This window comes from Triticum dicoccoides, chromosome 1B, assembly GCF_002162155.2.
Source record: "Triticum dicoccoides isolate Atlit2015 ecotype Zavitan chromosome 1B, WEW_v2.0, whole genome shotgun sequence".
Taxonomy (NCBI): Eukaryota; Viridiplantae; Streptophyta; class Magnoliopsida; order Poales; family Poaceae; genus Triticum; species Triticum dicoccoides.
Genome location: NC_041381.1, coordinates 501,160,431 through 501,169,010, shown reverse-complemented (window position 1 = coordinate 501,169,010; position 8,580 = coordinate 501,160,431). Strand labels below are relative to the sequence as shown.

The 8,580-nt window shown below is 40.2% G+C and overlaps 1 long non-coding RNA gene across 6 annotated transcripts; it reads right to left on the bottom strand.

Moving 5' to 3' along the window:
- Positions 1-1,812: 1,812 nt before the first annotated feature.
- Positions 1,813-8,580, bottom strand: LOC119344619. Of its 6 annotated transcripts, XR_005166746.1 has the most exons (11): positions 8,234-8,580; positions 7,922-7,954; positions 7,406-7,461; positions 7,022-7,114; positions 5,441-6,453; positions 4,734-4,847; positions 4,074-4,125; positions 3,897-3,998; positions 3,725-3,775; positions 2,416-3,080; positions 2,326-2,341 (listed from the first exon to the last, which is right to left on the bottom strand). It is a non-coding gene; the product is annotated as an uncharacterized LOC119344619 (long non-coding RNA). The 6 variants fall into 6 exon arrangements; XR_005166747.1 differs by having other exon boundaries at positions 1,813-3,083; XR_005166749.1 differs by having other exon boundaries at positions 1,813-3,080; positions 5,465-6,453.

Genomic DNA, 8,580 nt, shown 5'->3' with positions numbered 1-8,580 from the left:
ACCCTTTGGGCGCATTGCTCTCTTTCTTGGGAAGGCTCACTCTGCAATGATGAAGATGTTCACCTTTCATTGCTCCCAACATCATGATGTTGTCACTCGCATGGTCACTTCCAAGAACGCTCTGAAGGCTCGTTTGAGAGACTCCGGAGTGTATGATGTGAGTGACGATGAACGCCTTCCTAACGAGCCTCCTTCTGATTTTGGTTTCCCCTCAGGTCCTGAGTGGGCTAATTTCTTTGATGAGGTGGGTGGCAGTGGTGCTCATGATGATGATGATGAGGATGATCTCTGATATTGTTATGTTTCCCCCTTGTTTTCTTAATTTTTGGTTATTTGATGCCAAGGGGGAGTAGGCTCTATGCATGTAATCGAACTTATTGCTATGATTGTGGATTAGCTTGTATCAAACTTATGTATGAGATTGTCGAAACAAATGTTCTATGCTATGAGTTATAAGTCTATATTGAGCTTACTTCTTGTGTATGAGATTTAGTTGCATTGGTATCATTTTGAGGGGGAGCCCTGTTCATGTTTAGTCTTTATGGTATCATATTGAGGGGGAGCTCGTTCCTTGCTTATTCTGTATTATTGAGCTCCACAACAAATCCTTTCGATTACTTTTTTTTTGTGTGTGCATATATGTTGTCATCAACTACCAAAAAGGGAGAGATTGAAAGTGCAATCATGCCCTTAATCATATTTTGATGTTGATGACAACATGTATGTTAGGGACTAATCATGTTTATCAACTATATCTCAGGATTATGTCCCAAAGACCATGTGTGTGGATCATGACTGGGACGATATGCATATAACTCAAGAATGGAGATACAAGACATTAGCTTTATTTTCGGTTTGTTCTTGAGTATAGGGATCCCGCACTATTAAGAGGGGATCGTTGGATCTAGTTAAAGACTTGCTCAAAACCCACAACTCCTATTCTCACTATCCGGACGTCCGGTACTCTACGGACGTCCGATCCCTCTCAGCTGTCCGGACGTCCGGCTCCCTCCGGTCGTCCGGTGTTCCTTTACAGAATAATACTTACGGATTTCCGGAACTCTCCGGACGTCCGACCTCCGGATGTCCGGCAGGTCTCGAACGTCCGACACTTTCACCACAGAACCGTATTTACGGATTTCTGGGCTTCTCCGGTCGTCCGACCTCCGGACGTTCGGCACGTCTCGGACGTCCGTATCCTGTGCACTGATCCATGGCTTATATTTTTCCAGTGGCTGGACGACCGATAAGTGTCGGACGTCCGGACTCATTTGTGCCACCGAACGTCCGGTATGGTCTGGACGTCCGACCTGTCATGTGCATTAAAGTGTCCCCAAACAGTCACTTTTACATACCCACTATATATACTAGTAGAATGCCCGTGCGTTGCTACGGGCCGAAGCCGAATGCCCGTGCGTTGTCATAATATTTCTAGCTTCATATAGAGAGAGGCAAAGATAATAGCGGCAGTATGATTAGAGAGGGGAAAGAAAAGGCTTCCATGAAAACACAATGTAATTCATATTCACTAGGAAGCAACAGAAGTATGATTAGAGAGGGCCTCTCTCACACACACACCTTGTGATGCTCTCTCTCTCTCTCTCTAACCTTGTGATGCTTTCCGTCTCCTCAAATAGGCGCATAGTGCTAGTGCTAACATTTATTCTGTTCCTTTTCCTCTGTTCTTAGATTGTGTGTCATGCACATTTATTCGGCACACAATAGTGGGAATGCATGTGCAATACCTCATAAACTCTAAACTGGACCTCGACGTACAAGTTAAACACAAGAAAAAAATTTGCAGACAGTTGCATTACATATACGTCACAACTAAGTGGCATGACACTTGTTCAATTACAACAGATACATCATGGTCCATTACAATGCTTGCTTCTATATTTAAACTACAACCCAGGGCGGTTAGGGAATGTGCTACTTTATTACAATCTCTACTGGAGTACACAAGTTTTAAAACTGTAGAAGTTTTAGTAGAGAAACTCCTTCAGATCCAGCATAGTAATGCAGACCTCAAGAGAGATCTTTCCCTTCATGTTCCACACCCGCTAGTCTCAAAACTAATATTGCTTATACCTCAACTTTACTTAGCAGTCACAACTAATTGTGCTCATTCGTGAGCCGCCACAATCTCAACATGCAAGTAACGTAGTATATTCAGAGTTTTACCCATCGTACATACGATATCATCTCTTTCATCGTCTCTAATGATAGATCCCCAGCCACCATTACTATTTCCAGAAAAGAAAGCCCATCACAGTTTACCTTCAAAGTTCCTCCTTCAGGTCATTTCCATTTCGTTTTTTTTTCCAGTAATTCTCTTCTCCTTGAAAATACAAGAGCACTAATCAACTTGCTTGTAGGCAATATAAGAGAGCTCTTCTACATTTCTTATTTTACCTTCCTCCCTGCTTTTGCCTCTTTCAAACCACCACTGATGTAATGTTCTTATCTTGATTTGTATTTCTTCCTCCAGTTTGGTATATTGCACATATTACTTTCTCCATAGTTTGTTTTGCATTCATTTTCCTTCTGAAATCTTCCAGTACCAACCTTGGAATAGAGTAACTAAAAAAAGGTGGCCGCAGTTGTTTTTCTTGTACTCCCTCCGTTCCTAAATATAAGCCTTTCTAGAGATTCCAATATGGACTACATATGAAGCTTATACATCCGTATGTAGTCCTTATTGAAATCTCTAAAAGGGCTTATATTTCGGAATGAAGGGAGACAACAAATTTTTTATAAGAGCACCATTAACTATCCCATTCCAAAAGAAAAGATGCTAGCACAGAAAAAGGACCCAAAATATCTTGTCGAGGATAAAAAACAGCAGTTTATTTTCTTCTTATACCACCATCATCTAAACATTGACAATGCGTTTTATACGTGTCATCGCGTAGACAAAAATGCATGAATAACTATAGGATGCAGTTTACAACCTGAAAGAACATAACTTTTGAATTTAAAACATGAATCAATTTTACCAAATTGCACATGGAGCAAATAGAATGGCATCCAGTAGTGCATCTCCCTATAACATCATGGTTGACACCGTCACCACAACTCTGCTGTCACCGTTGGTGAATCGAGAAAATAATAACCAATAAATACGGGCAATTGAGTGTAAAGAAATAAACTTCAGCTCAGACAAAACACATACTTAGGACTGGAGAACATCACATATAATGAGAAGGTATTTCACTTCCTTACAGAGTGAATATTTTGCAAATTGCGGTGTGATCATGTTATGCTTTATATGTTAATATCTGACTCCCTAAGCTGAGACCATTGTTACACAAAACTAAAACAAAGCTAGTGCATTAGTTGTCACCCAATGATTAGACATTGCTCATTTCTGATAATACATCAAGAACATTAAATGTTAATGTAAAAAACTTTTTGACAATTAAGACTGTTATCTGGTAATCCTCAAATCGTATGTACCAACCAATGGCTCCACAAGTATCCTAGCTATGTGACACTCTTTCTAATACTAACAAACAAAAAAATTATCATAAAGCACACATATTGACAAATTGGGTACTAAGGACAAGATGGGGTCTCCTGTCAGAGATATAACCATCAAATAGACAAAATGACTTTTTTTGAAAAGGACAAAATGACTTTTAGTTGTTCAATAATCTTCAAACTTTATGAAAGACACCACACCCAAAGAGCATCTTATAACTAACCAGAGAATTCTGATTACCTTCGACCATTCTCATCTTCCATTAACCCGCTTAGCTTTCCGCACATCTCGCTGCAAGAAAAACAAGATTCCAAGTTATATCATGCTTTTATTTGGTTCAGCAATAAAGCAGATTGTATGTTTTGTAGAGCATTCAAGAATTTGAAGATTATTGTTTGCAACAGCTACCAACCTAGTATATACACTCATCCAAAGCTTGCTCCTGCTGATTTAGATTATTAACTTCTGTCATTATACAATATTGATTTTTGAGAGTTATCGTAATACTATATCCCTGCAAGAATATTCAGGTGCGTATAGGATTAGTATGTCAATTTCAGTAGGAATAACAAATTTACATGAACAATACCTTCAAACATGAAAGGCCATGATCTAATTTCACTCCTCAATCATTTAGGCCCCTGTAATGTTATGTAAAATTAGCTCATAGTACGTTAATGGACATGGTAAATAAATATTAATAAATGACGGAATACAAGTTCAAGAAAGGAAAACAACATACTTCCAACGAAGTCTGTTTTAAGTTTCTTTTCTATATGACCATTCCTTGGAGGACATTTGTGACGTCATTTGTTTAGATCCATTTGTGATGTCATATATGCTTCGATTTGGACCTTGATTGGGGTTATAATTTGTCAAACAAAAGTGTGTGCACTGTACATACTTGAAGCTTGCGCACGCACTTAAAAATGCCCCAGAAAAAATACAAGTAAATTTGAAGCTAAATTGTTATAAATGTCCCAGAAAAACAGAATCAAGAGCTAACAATATATAGAAGTATTAACCCTGAAGAATCACACCTTTGGCCTAGACAAATGGTATGTAAGAAAATAAGAAAATAAGGACCAAAGCCCTGCTAACCATCTACGATTTCGTTTGTTCAATTTCAATAGAACAACAGCTCCAAAATGTGATAATTTGGGGAAACTTCCAAAGATTTGCACCGCAATAGCCAGAAAGGTAAAGAAGCATAGCATGGCGGTGAAACGAGCACAGGAAAGCAACATACCTGACCAGTGCCGGCGAGCGCAGCTTTCCTCTACATAGTTAGTCGCTCCTTCCATGCACATCCCACTATCTCAAGGTAATCGTCGTTGGTCTCTCCACTGGCATAGTCTCCACACTGAGAAAAGAAACTGACGAAAATTACACGGGGTGCAGACAACATCTTACATCTGAAACATTAACCATGATTAGTTTTAACTCAAAAAAAATCCCCAAGCCCGAAGTATATTTTCTTAACCTCTAGAGTAACAAACTACAAATTGCTGTTTGGTGCATGAATCAAAAAATTTAAAGAGAGGATACTCAACCAAAGAAGCAGAAAAATGGTCTTGTGCTAAACTGCTAATCAGTTAATCACATACACATATGAGCTAAACATATTCGCGTCATAGGCGGGATAAGAGATAAAGCAAACTCCTTTATATCTATCACATTCTTTAGATAAAGCAAACTCCTTTTTCTCTATCACATTCTTTCGTACCTAACTCAGAAATAAAATCGTTACTTATGTTGGCATTTGACATATTTACTCTTAAGCAACTCTCGAATCTTTCTTTCCTACCCATTGACCCACAAAACAAGTTTTGCAACTAATGGCAGAAGTGATGCTTAATCATTTAGACCTATTCTCTTCTTTTTGCATGGATTTAGACTTATTCTTTTCAAGTTCCTGAAGAAAAAACATCTGAAAACCGCCTTGTTAATTACAACCATTAGCATCATGCATGAATATACGTTGGTCGCTGGAGAAGGGCACCGATGATCAAGGACATGAAGCAGCTCTTCTTTGTCTCTTTTATACAATTTCACCTTGCCACTGCAAAAAATATATAATTACGCTTTCATTATCTTGCAATCTTGAAGTTTCTTTGAAATGCCGTCAACCTGAAATGAAGGTTATCACTCTAAAAAGAGTGTCATGTTAAGGAAAATGCACCAGACTGTATCTGAGGCAAATTAATGTTGGATTGATCTTTCAATAATTTGAATTTGGTGGTAGACTAAGTGCATTATTGAGCTTCTATTATAAGTGAATTTGGAATGCCTTCAACCTGAAATGAAGACATGTTCATCTACCACACTCTATGTCAAAATAAGAATAGCCACTGTCCTTACTGAAAAAACATTAGTATTTCTAAAAACCAGAATAAACTGTAACACAGAGGAACATAAATCAACATAATTTTGAATTGCATCCGAGGTGAGCAGTGAGCACCACATCGGCAGCTTTATCTTCACCAATCTGCAACAGATATATCCACATGAGGCCCTAAAATTAAATAAAAAACAGAATGTATAATGAATTCCAAAAAAAAGAAATCCCTAGGATTGCTCGCTGAGTAAAGCAGAAAGTCACATTAGTCGGCGTACACACGCCCCAGAACGCCTTGCACATCCCGGCGCTTGGGCGGACTGTAGCCTGCGCAGCTACGCCGTGCCGTGGAGGTTGAGCCAGTCGAAGATGAAGCATGGCCTAGCATGTCGACGTAGCACCAAAAAATAGGTCTGCAGGAACGACACACCTACGCACCCCTATGAGGAAGTTTGGCCATGCGTGCGTGGAGTAATAGCGTTGTGCGGGCGGCAAGGAGGTCCAGCGTGGGAGGCGGGGTCCTGTGAGGAGAGCGCTGACGAGGGTGCCGTTGAATGCATGTTGCCACCGGCATTCAACTTGTCTGGAATGCATGGCTGGTAAACGAGCACGACATCGACGGAGTCGGCTGCTGCAGCATGGAGGAACACATTGGTGAGCAAAATCGGAGTGGGACACAATATGTACATGACGATCTCTCTCTCGCTCCCTCTCGCCCGGTTGAAAAAGGTATATGCTCTATCACTTTGAAAAGAAGAAATCTTGAATTTAATAATTACAAACCGTGCACACAATTGTAGAAAGCAAACACATCTAGAAGACCACATGTATATTAGTAGTAGAATAAATAGCATTTCTTGCGGACAAAAGCAATGAAATAAGTTGATATTCTTTATTCACTTCAGTGCAGATGCATCCTTTGTGTGTGCTTGTGGGTGGTGAGATGCACCAACCTATTCAGCATATTCGAGAGAAGTGAGACACATAAGATGCTACATGAAAGCTGTAGTTTTTCAGCTTTAAGAACTGCCCGTGCGTTCTTATGGGGAATACAAATCATTTTAGACAAACGTGTTCTCATAAAATTATCAACAGAATACGGTTGACACTTCACCCATTTTTGGAGAGGTTGAATCTAAGACACAGAAAGCAGTGCAAACCAAGCAAGATGGTTGATAAATTAAGGGAGGCCCAATTACCTTTGCTGAGTGTTTTACTAACTGAAAGAAGGTTATTCAGGTGAAGCTTGTGCTCTGAACGAGACCCCATGTCAGCAAGTTTTGGCAAAGTCACTGGGATACGCAATATAGTAAAAATCCATGGAATTATGAAAAGGCAGAGATATGAATGCGAAAGAACTGTTAAATGCATGCTATATTAGGCAGCTCGTAGACACTTGCCATATCAATCACCAGCTATTATCTTTCATAACACAAGATATGTGTAATATAGTTGTCCAGTACATGAAACTTGTGGGTAGAAGAAGTAAACAAATATAGTCTGTCCACAGCTACCTTCATGTTTGTCTTTTTCTGGGAAATGATCCCATGATAAATGGATTGGAGAGAAAATGATATCCCTACCTCGAATCTGTACTTAGTGAGATACTCTTCTCCGGCTTCTCAAATGCGGAACTTCTCTACAAATAAAAAATAACTGCAGATCAATCAACAACAAAATTTAAGTGAATTTCAGATCAGTCGGAATTCAAAAGCATGCCCTCTTCATGAGACCGTGAAGCTTTCTTGCATTTTGTGTTGAAATAAATGTACCATCTGATAGCAGACCAATTTTTTTGTTTCTTTATAAATGATTTGCTCTCTGCTCATAGTCTGACCCAAGAAAGAATTATTTGAAGTTTTGTACTCCAGATGCAACATAGTGATACTGGTAAATCCAAAAGGAAGTGGGTACGTCATGCGTGTGTTTCTGGGAGGATGGATGTATGTTTGTGAGATCACATTCCGGCATAATAATTCCAATTTCTTGAAAAAAAATCCATGTGACTTTGGAGCACAAATCTAAAGTTAAACATCCCGGCCTGCACAAATCTGAGGAAAAAAAATGATTAGACTAAGACAAGGATTCTAGAAGATTACCCTCGCAAAGTTGAAGTTGGTTTCCCTTTCTGCCTGCAACAAAAGAAATTATCAATAGAATCACTCTAATGCACGTACTGAACATGCTTATCTAATCTGTTATTCTCTTGTTCTTTGGGATGAAATACAAATCTTTTTCTTTGATGGCACACTGTAGTAGCTCTGAGCAGAAACCTTTTTCTAATGCATGTACATGAACATGTTTATCCAATTCTGGACTGATCGAAGTATAAAGTATATAAACTACGAATAAGTGGATTGCCTTTAGAGAAGAGAACAAGAGGAACTCAAACGAACTGATCCAATCCTGACCTTGCTATGGAGCACGGCCGCCTCCATCAGGGCAACGCACGAACAGATCGTAGATGGCCGCTGCCACCGGCCGCCATGCTGACAAAGAGTTCTGACGGAGGGCACTCTGACTCAGAGGAGATAAACGGACAGATGTAGACGTGGACGAGAGGGCATTCGGATTGGAGGGCGCATGGAGGTCCGTCGCATCAGCCCCGTCGCCGATGCCCCCGCCCCACGGCTTGACTACGGCCTTTCCCTCGGCGTGGGCGTGAATGGCAGCCGGCGGCGGCGGTGCCGCGGAAACCCTCACGGGCAGGTGGCCGGGCGGGCGAACGGGACGCGGTTAGGCCGCATCGAAGAAGAGA